The 16,673-nt window shown below is 46.8% G+C and overlaps 5 non-coding genes across 5 annotated transcripts; 1 reads left to right on the top strand and 4 right to left on the bottom strand.

The window, feature by feature from the left end:
* Positions 1-3,354: 3,354 nt before the first annotated feature.
* trnaa-agc (transfer RNA alanine (anticodon AGC)) lies at positions 3,355-3,427 on the bottom strand. Its single transcript has one exon. It is a non-coding gene; the product is annotated as a tRNA-Ala (tRNA).
* Positions 3,428-3,647: 220 nt separating this feature from the next.
* On the top strand, positions 3,648-3,721 carry trnai-aau (transfer RNA isoleucine (anticodon AAU)). Its single transcript has one exon. It is a non-coding gene; the product is annotated as a tRNA-Ile (tRNA).
* A 2,040-nt stretch (positions 3,722-5,761) lies between these two features.
* On the bottom strand, positions 5,762-5,833 carry trnad-guc (transfer RNA aspartic acid (anticodon GUC)). Its single transcript has one exon. It is a non-coding gene; the product is annotated as a tRNA-Asp (tRNA).
* An 82-nt stretch (positions 5,834-5,915) lies between these two features.
* Positions 5,916-5,987, bottom strand: trnad-guc (transfer RNA aspartic acid (anticodon GUC)). The gene has a single exon. It is a non-coding gene; the product is annotated as a tRNA-Asp (tRNA).
* Positions 5,988-6,067: 80 nt separating this feature from the next.
* Positions 6,068-6,139, bottom strand: trnad-guc (transfer RNA aspartic acid (anticodon GUC)). The gene has a single exon. It is a non-coding gene; the product is annotated as a tRNA-Asp (tRNA).
* Between the last annotated feature and the right edge of the window lie 10,534 nt (positions 6,140-16,673).

The following is a 16,673-nucleotide window of genomic DNA, read 5'->3' as shown; positions in this document are numbered from 1 at the left end:
GTTAGGACCTGGGGTCAGTGATACAGTGTGTAATGGTCCTGTCAGGACCTTGGGTCAGTGATACAGTGTGTAATGGTCCTGTCAGGACCTGGAGGAGGAGAGTGTCAGTGATACAGTGTGTAATTGTCCTGTCAGGACCTGGGGTCAGTGATACAGTGTTTAATGGTCCTGTCAGGACCTGGGGTCAGTGATACAGTGTGTAATTATCCTGTCAGGACCTGGGGTCAGTGATATGGTGTGTAATGGTTTTGTCAGGACCTGGGGTCAGTGATACAGTGTGTAATGGTCTTGTCAGGACCTGGGGTCAGTGATACAGTGTGTAATGGTCCTGTCAGGACCTGGGGTCAGTGATACAGTGTGTGATTATCCTGTTAGGACCTGGGGTCAGTGATATGGTGTGTAATGGTTTTGTCAGGACCTGGGGTCAGTGATACAGTCTGTAATGGTCTCGTCAGGACCTGGGGTCAGTGTGTAATGGTCTTGTGAGGACCTGGGGTCAGTGATACAGTGTGTAATGGTCCTGTCAGGACCTGGGGTCAGTGATACAGTATGTAATGGTCTTGTCAGGACCTGGGGTCGGTGATACAGTCTGTAATGGTCTTGTCAGGACCTGGGGTCTGTGATGTGGTGTGTAATGGTATATTCATACCCGCTGGCCACACATGCACTATCCCTGGGTTTGAGTTTCACACTGAACTGCCCCTGCACCCCAGGGAAACATGAACATTAACCCCCGCATTCACACACTCCCAGGCACTTATGTGTGTGTGTACACACTCACTCACTCACACACACCCAGGCACTTATGTGTGTGTACACACTCACTCACACACACCCAGGCACTTATGTGTGTGTACACACTCACTCACACACACCCAGGCACTTATGTGTTCATACACACACACTCACTCACACACACCCAGGCACTTACACAGTCACTCACACACACCCAGGCACTTATGTGTTCATACACACACACTCACTCACACACACCCAGGCACTTACACACTCACTCACTCACTCACACACACCCAGGCACTTATGTGTGTGTACACACTCACTCACACACACCCAGGCACTTATGTGTGCATACACACACACTCACTCACACACACCCAGGCACTTACGCACACACTCACTCACACACACCCAGGCACTTACGTGTGCATACACACTCACTCACACACACCCAGACACTTACGTGTGTGTACACACTCACTCACACACACCCAGACACTTACGTGTGCATACACACTCACTCACTCACACCCAGACACTTACGTGTGCGTACACACACACTCACTCACACACACCCAGGCACTTACGTGTGCATACACACTCACTCACACACACCCAGGCACTTACACACACACACACTCACTCACACATGCCCAGGCACTTACGTGTGCATACACACTCACTCACTCACACCCAGGCACTTATGTGTGTGTACACACTCACTCACACATGCCCAGGCACTTACGTGTACATACACACACACTCACTCACACACACCCAGGCACTTACGTGTGCATACACACTCACTCACTCACTCACTCACACCCAGGCACTTACGTGTACATACACACACACTCACTCACACACACCCAGGCACTTACGTGTGCATACACACACACTCACTCACACACACCCAGGCACTTACGTGTGCATACACACACACTCACTCACACACACCCAGGCACTTGCGTGTGCATACACACACACTCACTCACACACACCCAGGCACTTACGTGTGCATACACACACACTCACTCACACACACCCAGGCACTTACGTGTGCATACACACACACTCACTCACTCACACCCAGGCCTCTGTCGGCCTCCTCCTATCCGAGGTGAGGGAGAGAGAGGGGGGGAGGCAGGGAGGGAAGGAGAGAGAGAGGGAGAGAGTGAGAGACAGACAGATAGAACGAGAGAGGGAGGGAGAGAGAGATAGAGAGAGAGTGAGAGACAGACAGATAGAGCGAGAGAGGGAGGGAGGGAGCGGGGTGGGGGGAGGTCAGGGGCTTTTTTTCCTCCTCTTGCCTACACTATTCATGCTGTTCAAAGAGATTACATTTCAAAAGCACTTCAGACAGGACAGACAGGATAATCAATCAGCTGTGGTGGTGGAGGGAAGGGGGGGTGGAGTCCAAAACAGGAAGAAAAAAATATGTGTGTGTACTGTTATGACTGCTGGCTGTGTCTGTTTGAGGGAATTGGAGTCATAAATCAACGTGGCGCTGTCAGGGTGGGTAACGTGTGTGTGGTGTGTGTGGGGGTTTTTGGGGGGGGGGGTGATGCTGCCTTGGCCTTCCCGGTGTCCCGCTCTTGAAGGCAGTTTCCCCGAACGTCAGGCGTGGGGACACGGAGAAGATAACGCAGGGGTGCGTGTGCCTGCCCTGGACCCCGTGTGTGACACGCGGCTCACATCTCATTACTGCTGCACTGTGTAGCAGCTCCCTGTGTTACCTCATCACTCTGCCTCGCATAAGAGCAGCCATTACCCCTACACCGATAAGGGACAGTGTGTGTGTGTGTGTGTGCGCGTGTGTGTGTGTGCGCGTGTGTGTGTGTGTGTGCGTGTGTGCATGTGTGTGTGTGCACGTGTGTGCATGTGTGCGCGTGTGTGTGTGTGTGTGTGTGCGCGTGTGTGTGTGTGTGTGTGTGGTGTGTGTGTGCAGTCGTGTCTGTGGGGTGGCGTGTGTGTGTGTGCGTGTGTGTGTGTGTGTGTGTGTGTGTGTGGTGCGCGTGTTGTGTGTGGTGTGTTGTGGTGTGTGTGTGTGTGTGCTGTGTGCGTGGTGTGTGCGCGTGTGTGTGTGGTGGTGTGTGTGCGCGCGTGTGTGTGTGGTGCGCGGTGTGTGTGTGTGCGTGTGTGCGTGTGCGTGTGTGTGCGGTGTGCGTGTGTGTGCGTGTGTGTGTGTGCATGTGTGCTGTGTGTGTGTGTGTGTGCGCGTGTGCGTGTGCGCATGTGCAAGTGTGTGTGTGCGCGCGCGTGTGTGTGTGCGCATGTGTGTGTGTGTGCGCGCATGTGTGTGTGTGTGTGTGTGTACGTGTGCATGTGTTTTAAGAGTTTTAAGAGAGATTTGTCTCAGGTGTTTTCTCAGGTGTTCTGTGAGGTATGAGAATTGTTGGCCCTGCTTTCTCACCAGTGTTTATTCTAAAACAAAGTTACTGCTCTCTGAGCTGGAGCAGACTCCCGTGGACCCACACGCTGGGTGAGGATTGGCATGTTAAACGAGCCCCTAAAATGACTCGCCGGGAGGTGTCCGTCTGTCCCCAGAAGCAATTTTAAAATGAGCGATTGGAATTAGACAAGGACAAGATTACAGGGAGGTTAAAAAGACTCCGCTGGAGAATGCGGGCATCGATCCCGCTACCTCTCGCATGCTAAGCGAGCGCTCTACCATTTGAGCTAATTCCCCTCTGGTATCCTCTTTTTGTGCTATGTTGGTAACCAAGTACACCTTTCCATGGTGCACTTGGTTAGTACTCCATGTTAGTACTCTGGACTCTGTATTCAGTGATTCAAGTTTAGGTGGGACTTCTTCCACCACGTAGGTTTTGAACTATTTGTATATGCTTCTCTCTAACACACGTCTTGCAAGCACTTTACGAGAGGGAACAGCAAGGAGCATGCATCCTGGCCGGTTAGCTCAGTTGGTTAGAGCGTGGTGCTAATAACGCCAAGGTCGCGGGTTCGATCCCCGTACGGGCCACTCTTTTTTTTTTTTTTGCTTGACTTTGTCATGTCTTGTAAGAGGAAAAAAGTGTGCTCTCCCCATCGGGGAATTGAACCCGGGACCCGTGGATAGTTAAGCTTAACTTCCCTTAACTTTTCCCGTTCATTCTCAACGGTAGTTCTTAACACTACGGATGTAATATTTTTTCGGCCGCACGTTGATTTCGCGGCGCTGTTCCGTCCCGGATGAAGGAACGACATTTTCGTCTCTGCCCTTAACTTTCCCCATTCATTCTCAACGGTAGTTCTTAACGTTGCGGGTGTAATATAGTTTTGGCCACACGATGATGTCGTGGCGCTGTTCCGTCCTGAATGAATGAATGACGCCGTATAAACAAAATAAATTCAAATATTAAATACACGCGAGGCGTTTTGCGGTTATTTTCTGCTACCTACGCTTCGGTAAGTCTTAATAATTTTATTACAAACAGGTTCCTATTTTATATTGATGTCATCGAGGTATTCTGTCATTATTTCAGCTGAAAGATCAGTAGTTTCATTTTTCCTGTTTGACTTCATTATTGGTTTTCACGTCCCGTTTGTTGGCTTGTAGTACATAACAACACTTCTAAGTGAGAGTATTGCAGGTAAATGGGACATGTGTATATGTGCATGTTTGTGTCTCAATACATCAGCTATTATTAACATGGCTCTGCATTCATATTAGGGTTTAGTTTTTTTTTTAGCTTAAGGTTTGGCCTATGTCTCTGACTGTTTTTTCATATATCCCAGCCTCATAATGGCTTCCTTCCATTGGCATACCTTATAATTGTACTGAAGAAGCAATTGAACCTTTCATAAGAGCTGAGAGCTGATAGCTGCACTTTAACCACATGTGAATTGTTTGATTACAAATCTAAAATTATGAAGTACAGAACCAAGTAAAGAAAATACGGCTTTGTCCCTAACGTTATGGAGCTCACTGTATATAAAAATATAATTTCTTCTTCAGAAGTGGCCCATGAAGTACTGGGCAAAAGCAGACCAATGTCAGTACTTCTCTTAACACCCAAGCTCCGAGGAGCTTCAGGAGACCCAGCAGCCGTGGCAGCATGTGACTGCAGGGAGTCCGACTGCATGTGTGCCAGTTGTCACCTTGCAGCCTTGGTAAATTGACCTGCTCCAGTCCCAGCCCCAATCCCATTTCATGCTTGTGCAACAAGCATTTTCATGCATTTCATCAACCCTGCTAATACTGTTATGAACAAAAATACAAATATAGCTTTACATTTATACTTGGCTGTTGTTGTGTTTATATGTTTATTAAGAATTGTAATATGTAATGTTGTAATCCTATTTGTACTGTTGCAATAATTTATCTGATGTAAATACTTTGATAAGTTTATATGTATTGATTTGGCAGAAAAGATTTCCTGATCCTCTCCATAATAAAATGGAGGTGGAGAACAAATATCATGTTAATATCAAACCTAAAAAAGAAGAAGCGATATCTGAGACACTTCTGGGAAAAACAAAACAATTATAAACAATTATTTATTTGCCCATGGGTGGATTCGAACATATGTTCTTATGTAAGCGCGTTACACCTATACACGGCTGGCCCGCGGGTGACAGGCGGGGATACTGACCACTATACTAATGAGGACACGTCCCCGCAAGTCATGGTCGGCATACACATACTCCAAAGTGTATCTTTGTCATGTTTTGTAAGAGGAAAAGAGAAGGATACTGACCACTAACTACGAACACGTCCCAAGTATGGTCACCATACGGTATCTTTGTCATGTTTTGTAGAGGAAGAGTGCTCCCGTGACAGGCGGGGATACTGACCACTATACTAACGAGGACACGTCGCCGCAAGTCATGGTAGGCATACACATACTCCAAAGTGTATCTTTGTCATGTTTTATAAGAGGAAAAGAGTGTACTCTCCCGCGTGACAGGCGGGGATACTGACCACTATACTAACGAGGACACGTCCCCACAAGTCATAGTAGGCATACACATACTCCAAAGTGTATCTTTGTCATGTTTTGTAAGAGGAAAAGAGTATGCTCTCCCCGTCGGGGAATTGAACCCCGGTCTCCCGCGTGACAGGCGGGGATACTGACCACTATACTAACGAGGACACGTCCCCACAAGTCATAGTAGGCATACACATACTCCAAAGTGTATCTTTGTCATGTTTTGTAAGAGGAAAAGTGTGTGCTCTCCCCGTCGGGGAATTGAACCCCGGTCTCCCGCGTGACAGGCGGGGATACTGACCACTATACTAACGAGGACACGTCCCACAAGTCATAGTAGGATACACATACTCCAAAGTGTATCTTTGTCATGTTTTGTAAGAGGAAAAGTGTGTGCTCTCCCCGTCGGGGAATTGAACCCCGGTCTCCCGCGTGACAGGCGGGGATACTGACCACTATACTAACGAGGACAAGCTGTGATTGGTTCACACATAATCCAATGTGTATCTCCGTGCGGGTTTGTGGGGACACGTCTGTGTTTCTGTTGTACGTGTGTACAAACTGTAGGATTAGAATACCAATGAGCCTGTATATGTTCTGTTCTGTATTTGTTCATTTGTTCTTTTTAACTCATTTGCTCCACTGGTGACCCAGGAGCAGTCAGCCAATAAAACAGCAAGCTTTTATAAAGATTTAAAATGTCCCCAGCTGACCAAGAACCGCACGATATGCGTTATTTCCTCGCTGTAATTTGTACAGCTGAAAATAGATGGAAGAAAAATACGAGGATGAAAATAATGTGGTGGATGCCCTTGAAATTGAGACGGCGGGACCACCCACCCCACTGCAGCCTGCCGAGCCCACAAGTGTGCTTCTGCTTCTCGACATCGCTCGCGGTTCATGCCATCGTTTCCAAGTAAGAGTGTGGTGTGCGGTGGTTAAATGGCAGATTTCTGCCAGCAATATTGCCACGCGCACACACACACACGCACACACACGCACACGCACGCACGCACACACACACACACACACTTGTGCACACGCACGCACACACACACATGCTGGGATATATAGGCAAAAGTACTGAGTATAAATCCAAGTTATACCTAGTTATGCAATACCTTTGTCAGACCACACTTATAATATTGTGTACTGTTCTTCACACAGATTTAAGATGCTTACCCTCTTCAAGCTTAGTAAAAGGAGACTCAGGGGTGATTTGATTGAAGCTTTTAATTTCATAAAAGCGACTGACAAAGTGAACTACAAGAGATTCTTCTGGTTGAGTTGTGTTAGAACGAGGGGGGCATAAATGGAAATTAGCAAGAGAGTATTTAGTATTTTTTCAGACAGAGTTGTAGTAGTAGAGAGAGAGTAGTCACCGCGTGGAATAGCTTGCCGGATCATGTAGCAGAGGCAGAAACTCTGGGGGGTGTTGAAGAGCAGGTTTGATACGGCACTAGATGTGATCTAGTTTGCAGGTAAACCGAGCACTAGCTGCACTTTAGTGGTAGGAAAATGGCGAGCGTGTTGGGCTGAATGGCCTGTTCTGGTCATTATATTATTTTATGTTATGTTATTGTGACGGTACTAGTGCTTTCTGGGAATTTAAAATTGGTTGAAAATTAGTATGGAAAATGTATTTGGAAGAACAAGCAGAGCTGCTGTTTTCCGGGTTGGCTAAAGTGAAAGGATGTGTGGCAGCCTTTCCCCCGTTCTGCTCCCGGTTAGGCTGGAGCCTCGCCAAGCCGCCGCGGTTTGGTGATGGATTGCTGGGACTCTGACTGGAGCCGGACGGCCGCATGCTAACCATTCACCTCTGTGTCACGGCGCTGACACTAAGCATGATGGGAAGGCTAACGATAACGAGGATGAGCGGGCCCGGGGAGGAGAAGCCCTGAGAAATGAGCCGAGGCATTAGCCGCGGAAATGAGCCCATGGATTTTTAATGCCCGGCGTTAGCGCGTTAGTGTTAGCGGCGGCGGCTAATAACAGCTGCTGCTGTTTTTTTCTCTTCGTTTTTTTCATTTTTCATATTTCTTTTGTTCATTAAAAATAATATAATCGTGTATATATGCATTTTAGGATGGGGGGGCGGGGGAGGGGGAGGGGGGGGGGGGTTGTGTGGGATGAAGACAGAGTCCGTCAGGGCGTGATGGAGGAAGGCAGGTGAGCTCTGCTAGGGGGGAGTAATTACCAGTGGAAAGACTGTACTGCCCCCCGTGTCACCACTGTCACAGAGTCACTGCGGGGGGGAGCGGGAAGGGGGGGGGATTGAATTTAAACAAACGATTTTAATCAGGCTACGCTCAAGCTGTGTGTCAGTCTTGATTTATTGCTGGGGGAGTATTAATGTACTTGGAGGTCAAAGGTCACTGGCGAGAGGGGGGGAAAAAAGTGGGATTTTAGAAGTGCAGCCAGAGGAGGAACATGGGAGAGGGAGAGAGAGAGAAAAGAGGGAGAAAGAGAAAGAGACAGAGAGAGAGAATGTCTCCCACTTTCAAATTCAAATGTGCTTTATTTGCATGACAAGGAAACTTGTGTTGCAAAAGCAATGAGACACATAAATGACAAACCCCTACAACCAAGAAGAGAGGGGAAAAAGAAAAAAAGAGTAACAACCCCCTCACATACACATATGCAGACACACACACACACAAAATGGGTGTCGCCTGGATCACGTCCGCACGGATGATGTGCCTTTCTCCGAAACGAGAAAATAAATGGAAAAAAAAAATCGTCAGGCGGCGTCACCGATCCAAGGTGCTGTTACCGGGTTACCGAAGATCACGCTCTCACGCAGCGTTCCGTCTCACGCATCATCGGGCATCGCCCCGCCCGGCTGCGAGGGATCCTCTTACACCGCCCCGCTCACCGGCTGTACAGACCGAGCCGACCCGTCTGGCACGTCCTGCGTCACAGGAGCGCGTGCGTTTACACACGGGGTCGGGTGTTCCTGGAGGCTCAGGTGTACAGCAACACGCTCGTACTGTACAGCACGACGGGCTGCGGCCTCTACTCACCTCAGTGCGCGTGCGCTCCCTTGTCCAAATTCCTGAACTGTTCTGCCTTCTGAGCAGATAGAAGTCCAGGACAGCACAAGCCTTGGCCATGTTTGCGTATTATTTAGCTAGTAGTAGTAGTTATTAGTTTAGCTTAGTTTAGTTAGTTTATTTATTAGTTTGTATTATTTAGTTTAGTTTAGTTTATTTTACAAAATTAAAACACATGTGTCAAAAGACTTGCATGTGAAGAAATTGTCAAGGATAACACGGAATAGTCCTGGACTTATTTCCATCGTGGTCCTTAATATTCCATCACGTATTCCATGTATGTGTGCAACAAGTGTATACTCGAGCATACTTGCTTGGGTACACTGGATGAGAAAATTTTTAAGTAGGTGTATTTTTTCTCTAAATGTAGCGTACTTAAAATCCCCGGCTAATTCCATGGTTTTTGCTGAGTATAGCCTATATGGCAGCATACTTTTCAGGAAGCAAACGCCAAGTTAGCTTCATTCACGTTTTCCTTCAACAACATCGATGACACGTCGGCAGTATGGTTGGGAAATAGTATGGAGGATATTTTTTTACATACCGCACATTGTGTACTAAAAAGTACACAGTATTCTTAGTATTCTTGAGGACAAGTTTGGCCCTAAGGTCCCATATGGCCAATCATTTCACTTCCTTTCATTTTGCTGTTTGAAAGTTGCACAACCTCCATCTCTTGAGTGGTTCAGTACCCAGAATTCCCTCTGAATTAAATATGCAGTAAGGGGTTGAACTGAAAAAGGCGTTTGGCTTGCTCTAGAACAGGGGTGTCTGATCTAATCTGAAGAAGGGCGTGGTGTGGGTGCAGGCTTTTGTTTTAGGCCAGCACTGTGACACCTGATTCAGCTAATTAACGTCAGTCAAGCCCATAGGCAGAATCCGGGGTTGTAGCGCTGGGCAAAAACAAAAAACCAGGTTGGTAACGGGAGTTTCTGGTGCGCTGTTGCATCTAATGAATATTAATGAGGAGGTGTGGCAAAGGACATAAGATCAATTGCCCTGGCATTGTCGTCTGTCACATCTCCTCATGAATATTTGTAACGCACCTCGGATCGTGATGTTTCCGCCGCAGGGCTGATTGAACGTCCTGTCGGTCTGGAGTATCCGCAGCGTTGAGTGACAGCGCCGACTAATCTCCAGCTGGCCTGTCCTTACACCTGACCCCAAGTGACAGACAGCGCGTCAATCACTCTGACACCCTGACAGCCCGGTCTCTGAGCTCTGCCGACTGACAGGCAGGGCTCTAAGCTCCGCCCCCTGACAGCTCGGCCTCTAAGCTCCGCCTCCTGGCAGCTCACACACACCTGTGTGTGAGGGGGGGCGGGGGGGTGATTCCCGAGCATGATTCTGATGTTTTACACCAGAAAGGAATACTTTAATACTTTAACCCAGCTGGCCCTGAAACAAATGACTCTTTACCCTGCGGGTTCCACACATCTGAAGGGAACATTCTACCAGATAAGGATGCATGTTCAGCCATTACTCTTCTTCTTCTTCTTCTTTTTCTTCTTCTTACGAACGGAACAGGCCATTCAGCCCTTTCACAACATAAGACCTGAAGAATACATAACTGGAAGAACAGGCCATTTGGCCCAGCTAGCTTTGCCATTTACTGACAAACTATCCGACAAGCCATAAACTTTATGTCCACCATAAACTATCCTGCAAACTGTACAGAGAGCATCGCGCACTGTATTAAACCCGGCCGTGAACTCCCAGAAGGGCTCGATCGGGACCACATGACCTGACAGGCTACCTCCCTACACATTACAACTTAATATAATTAATTAGTCAAGTAGTTAATAATAATAATAATAATAATAATAATAATAATAATAATAATAATAATAATTATTATTATTATTATTATCATCATCATCACAAATAGAAAAGCAAATCAGATGTTGGTTTGTTGAGAGCTGTATGATGAATTTTTTATTTGTTGGATTGCTGATTTGTTTGTTGATTGCTCCAATGTTTATAAGGGGAATTCTGTTCAATCAATCGACAAGAGTTCAGTTAATCAAGAGCTCTTTGATTATGATGTGTGTCGTAACTGCCCAGGTTCGAATCCCTGGGGGAACAGTGTCGTTGCACGTGCTCCTGCATTGCCACTAACCCTACTCTCCCTCTCTCTCTCGTTCCTCCTCTCTCTCTCGTTCCTCCTCTCTCCTCCTCTTCCCCAAGCTGCCCCTCTCTCACTCTCTCTCTCGTTCCTCCTCTCTCTCTCGTTCCTCCTCTCTCCTCCTCTCTCTCACTCTGCCCCTCTCTCAGGGCTGTGGCTGATTTGTGAGTCTCTGTGCTTCACCTTTTGCCCGTCTGGGAGGCGAGCCGGTGTCATTTCTCCGGGCGCTGGGGCTTTTTGGACAACTCAAGGCCCAAGGCGGGCGTGGAGTCAAAACACTCGTAATTTCTGCCCCGGCCCTGGGGGTTGTGGGGGGGGGCGGACTGGGCCTTCTGTGTGTTGACAGGCTCGCTGCCATCAAGTCAACCGTTGCAGCATCATGAGTCATAAATTATAGTTCTTAAATCAGTCACTCTGGGAGCCACATGTTGGCCTTTCCCAAAATGTTTTCTTGTGAAAATAGGGCTCAGCCAGCAAAAAGATCATTTAATTTAGCATAACCAGCGGCTGCAGAGTGCAGACAGAGGCTATTATCACCTCTGACAGGTTGTTTGTACTTTTCTTATTGTCTGGGGTTATAAAGCAATCAGGGCACTTCAGGAACCTCAAATCAGAATTTTTATTTTCCATGATAATGAAAACACTCGGGAAACACGTGATGTAACTTGTATACAAGCTGAGTCCCCTTTGCTTCTTACTGAAGATGCTTGTGTAATCTTTCTTTTCCTCCCTCCCTCCCTCTCTCTCTCTCTCTCTATCTCTCTGTCTCTCTCTCCCTCTCTGACTGTCTCTCTGTCTCTCTCTGTCCTGCTTCTCTCAGCTGTTCAAATACTGTCCCTCTGTTTACACAAGGGCTGGGGAAATGTTTACTCTGGTCTGTTGAAACGGGAGAATATGAACGAGCATCATTTCAACTTGTCAAATTAGCCGCCGTGCTGCCTGCTAACTCCTGCGTTAGTGCAAGAGGAGACCTGTGAGCAGCTGGCCTGCCAGGGGTTCAGAGGGGTCTACAGGAAAACTGTCGCATTTATCAGCCCCAAACTACAGTATCTTACAGTAAAACAGCTGCATTTATCAGCCCCAAACTACAGTATCTTACAGTAAAACAGTCACATTTATCAGCCCCAAACTACAGTATCTTACAGTAAAACAGTCACATTTATCAGCCTCAAACTACAGTATCTTACAGTAAAACAGTCACATTTATCAGCCCCAAACTACAGTATCTTACAGTAAAACAGTCACATTTATCAGCCCCAAACTACAGTATCTTACAGTAGAACAGTCGCATTTATCAGCCCCAAACTACAGTATCTTACAGTAAAACAGCTACATTTATCAGCCCCAAACTACAGTATCTTACAGTAAAACAGTCACATTTATCAGCCCCAAACTACAGTATCTTACAGTAAAACAGTCACATTTATAAGCCCCAAACTACAGTATCTTACAGTAAAACAGTCACATTTATCAGCCCCAAACTACAGTATCTTACAGTAGAACAGTCGCATTTATCAGCCCCAAACTACAGTATCTTACAGTAAAACAGTCACATTTATCAGCCCCAAACTACAGTATCTTACAGTAAAACAGTCGCATTTATCAGCCCCAAACTACAGTATCTTACAGTAAAACAGTCACATTTATCAGCCCCAAACTACAGTATCTTACAGTAAAACAGTCACATTTATCAGCCCCAAACTACAGTATCTTACAGTAAAACAGTCGCATTTATCAGCCCCAAACTACAGTATCTTACAGTAGAACAGTCGCATTTATCAGCCCCAAACTACAGTATCTTACAGTAGAACAGTCGCATTTATCAGCCCCAAACTACAGTATCTTACAGTAAAACAGTTGCATTTATCAGCCCCAAACTACAGTATCTTACAGTAAAACAGCCGCATTTATCAGCCCCAAACTACAGTATCTTACAGTAAAACAGCTGCATTTATCAGCCCCAAACTACAGTATCTTACAGTAAAACAGCTGCATTTATCAGCCCCAAACTACAGTATCTTACAGTAAAACAGTCACATTTATCAGCCCCAAACTACAGTATCTTACAGTAAAACAGCTGCATTTATCAGCCCCAAACTACAGTATCTTACAGTAAAACAGCTGCATTTATCAGCCCCAAACTACAGTATCTTACAGTAGAACAGTCACATTTATCAGCCCCAAACTACAGTATCTTACAGTAAAACAGCTGCATTTATCAGCCCCAAACTACAGTATCTTATAGTAAAACAGTCACATTTATCAGCCCCAAACTACAGTATCTTACAGTAAAACAGCTGCATTTATCAGCCCCAAACTACAGTATCTTACAGTAAAACAGCTGCATTTATCAGCCCCAAACTACAGTATCTTACAGTAAAACAGCTGCATTTATCAGCCCCAAACTACAGTATCTTACAGTAAAACTGTCGCATTTATCAGCCCCAAACTACAGTATCTTACAGTAAAACAGTCGCATTTATCAGCCCCAAACTACAGTATCTTACAGTAAAACAGTCACATTTATCAGCCCCAAACTACAGTATCTTACAGTAGAACAGTCACATTTATCAGCCCCAAATTACAGTATCTTACAGTAAAACAGCTGCATTTATCAGCCCCAAATTACAGTATCTTACAGTAAAACAGCTGCATTTATCAGCCCCAAACTACAGTATCTTACAGTAAAACAGCTGCATTTATCAGCCCCAAACTACAGTATCTTACAATAAAACAGTCACATTTATCAGTCCCAAATTACAGTATCTTACTGTAAAACAGCTGCATTTATCAGCCCCAAACTACAGTATCTTACAGTAAAACAGCTGCATTTATCAGCCCCAAACTACAGTATCTTACAGTAACTGTTGTGCTGTGTTGTTATAGTGTCAGTGCTGTGCTGTGCTGTTGTAGTGTCAGTGCTGTGCTGTGCTGTTGTAGTGTCAGTGCTGTGCTGTGCTTTTGTAGTGTCAGTGCTGTGCTGTGCTTTTGTAGTGTCAGTGCTGTGGTGTGCTGTTGTAGTGTCAGTGCTGTGCTGTGCTGTTGTAGTGTCAGTGCTGTGCGATGCTGTTGTAGTGTCAGTGCTGTGCTGTTGTAGTGTCGGTGCTGTGCTGTTGTAGTGTCGGTGCTGTGCTGTGCTGTTGTAGTGTCAGTGCTGTGGTGTGCTGTTGTAGTGTCAGTGCTGTGCTGTGCTGTTGTAGTGTCGGTGCTGTGCTGTTGTAGTGTCAGTACTGTGCTGTGCTGTGTGAGCATTGTCTGGCTGTTGTTCGCTGCTGTACTGAAGCGCAGTGAGATTTATAATGTTATTGCTTAGTTCTGCGCCGAGAAAGTTGTTGTTGGTTATGATGGCACAGCCAAGAGTATTCTTTACTTTTTTTGAGCAGGGCTGCTTAATCCAGGGAGAAGCTGTCACAGAGGCAGTTAGTGCTCCCAGCAACAACAAATCAAGTCTAATCGAGGCCATTATTTTATTTAAATGCAGAAGCATCTGTGCTGACATTTTTTGAACAAGGTCTTTGTCAAAACGCACATTCTGTGTACTTAATCATCCACGCACCTGTTCATCTCACCTGTCAAAGCAGTCACATGATTTAAAGGAGTAATCCGTCAGATCGGTCAGGTGACCATCTGCTGTTTTCAGGTTCTGGCATCGGTTATGATGCTGTTTGTCATGTGACTGTTTGCGTGTGCCCCCTGTTGGCACTGTGTTGTCGGTGCAGAATAAGCCACCTGTTGTGAGAACCGCACTGCATATTAACACCCAACCCCCCCCCCCACCACCCCCCACCTTAACTGAGAGTGGAGAATGACTCTGAAGCAGCCGGCTCACGCCAGCGCGGGGACGGGGGGGATTTATGGTCCGTTTGGCCAGTACATCCAGGCTAATTTCATTTTACCGCTCGCGAGGACGGAGAAAAGTTTAATGGAAGCTGAAAGTGAGACGGGATAAAATGGCCGTTTCCTAACAAGGTTATAAAAGCCTTTGAGTCGGAGAAGCATCACACCGTATCCCCCCCCCCCATTTTCTTTTTAAATAAAAAAATGAATTAATTGGTTTGGCTAATGTAAGCTGGGCTCAGCGGAGTCATAACTTCCCTCTGACTGTTCAGTGCCGTCCGGGCTGTCACCTGTGGGCCATTGGGGTGAATTGTGGGATGTCCCAGCGGTAACTGGGCTATTTATAATAACTCCAGCATCACAGTGATAACATAAAAGTGCGCGGGTAGTCCTGCCAGTGCATCGATGCTACTGGTTCCCTTCATTTCCCTCGTCCCTTCCTCTCTTCCTGCTGCGCGGGACAGCTTTTCAGCACAGCCGGAACTTGGGTTTGATTTGTGTACGGGTTAGGCTGGGACTAGGGTTTGATTTGTGTATGGGTTAGGCTGGGACTAGGGTTTGATTTGTGTATGGGTTAGACTGGGACTAGGGTTTGATTTGTGTATGGGTTAGGCTGGGTGGGACTTAGGGTTTGATTTGTGTATGGGTTAGACTGGGACTAGGGTTTGATTTGTGTATGGGTTAGACTGGGACTAGGGTTTGATTTGTGTACGGGTTAGGCTGGGACTAGGGTTTGATTTGTGTATGGGTTAGGCTGGGACTAGGGTTTGATTTGTGTATGGTTAGGCTGGGACTAGGGTTTGATTTGTGTATGGGTTAGGCTGGGACTAGGGTTTGATTTGTGTATGGGTTAGACTGGGTGGGACTTAGGGTTTGATTTGTGTATGGGTTAGAGTGGGACTAGGGTTTGATTTGTGTATGGGTTAGACTGGGTGGGACTAGGGTTTGATTTGTGTATGGGTTAGACTGGGTGGGACTTAGGGTTTGATTTGTGTACGGGTTAGGCCTGTCCCCTTCGATATAATTCCTAAGTTATTTACCACATTTGCTGATTTATGCCTGTTTTGCAAGATGGAAAGGGCAATGTGGGGGGGGGGGGGAGAAAGAAAGAGACGGAGAGAGAGACAGAGAGAGTGGAGAGTGACAGAGTGAATGAAAGAGACAGAAAGAGAGAGGGAGAGAGAGAGACAGAGAGAGGGAGAGAGAGTGGAGAGAGAGAGAGACAGAGAGAGAGGCGAGAGAGAGTAACAGAGAATGATACAGAAAGAGAGAGAGAGGAGAGAGAGGTGAGAGACGAGGGAGAGAGAGGAGGAGAGAGAGTGTGGAGAGACAGAGTGGAGAGAGAGAGAGGAGAGAGAGTGGAGAGACAGAGTGAGGGGAGGAGAGAGAAAGGTGGAGACAGAGTGGAGAGAGAGAGAGGAGAGAGAGAGTGTGGAGAGACAGAGTGGAGAGAGAGAGAGGAGAGAGAGAGAGTGGAGAGACAGAGTGGAGAGAGAGGGAGAGGAGAGACAGAGTGGAGAGAGAGGGAGAGGAGAGACAGAGTGGAGAGAGAGAGAGCCTGTATTGATTGTCTGCTGCAGGAGATTGATGGTGCAATAAGTGGCTGGGGTGAGGAGAGAGTGATTTCTGCTTTTGAAAGGACTGATGAATACAGACGGAGGAGGACGGGGAGTGTCCAGGCCGGCCGAGTGATGGACGGCATTCTGGGAAGGGAATAAAGAGCCGGGTGGGAGATGGGGGGGGGGGGCAGCTGACAGACAGCGGGAAAGAATGAGAAAAGGGAGGAGGTTTGATGGTCGAAGAGTAAGAGATGGAGTGATGGGTCGATCAAGCGGAAGGAGGGAGAGATGAAAAAGAGCAGGGGGAATGGGGAGAGGAGGGGGGGAGAGCTGAAGATGTTGGCAGCTCATATTTATAAATGGCCAAAGAGTGGAGAGGGACTTATTAAAAGAAATAAAAATATGAATGAATGAAAGAGCGTGGCGAGCA

The sequence above is a fragment of the Anguilla rostrata genome, chromosome 14 (assembly GCF_018555375.3).
Source record: "Anguilla rostrata isolate EN2019 chromosome 14, ASM1855537v3, whole genome shotgun sequence".
Lineage (NCBI taxonomy): Eukaryota > Metazoa > Chordata > Actinopteri > Anguilliformes > Anguillidae > Anguilla > Anguilla rostrata.
The sequence above is the reverse complement of the archived record's forward strand: the minus strand, read 5'-3'. Positions and strand labels throughout refer to the sequence as shown.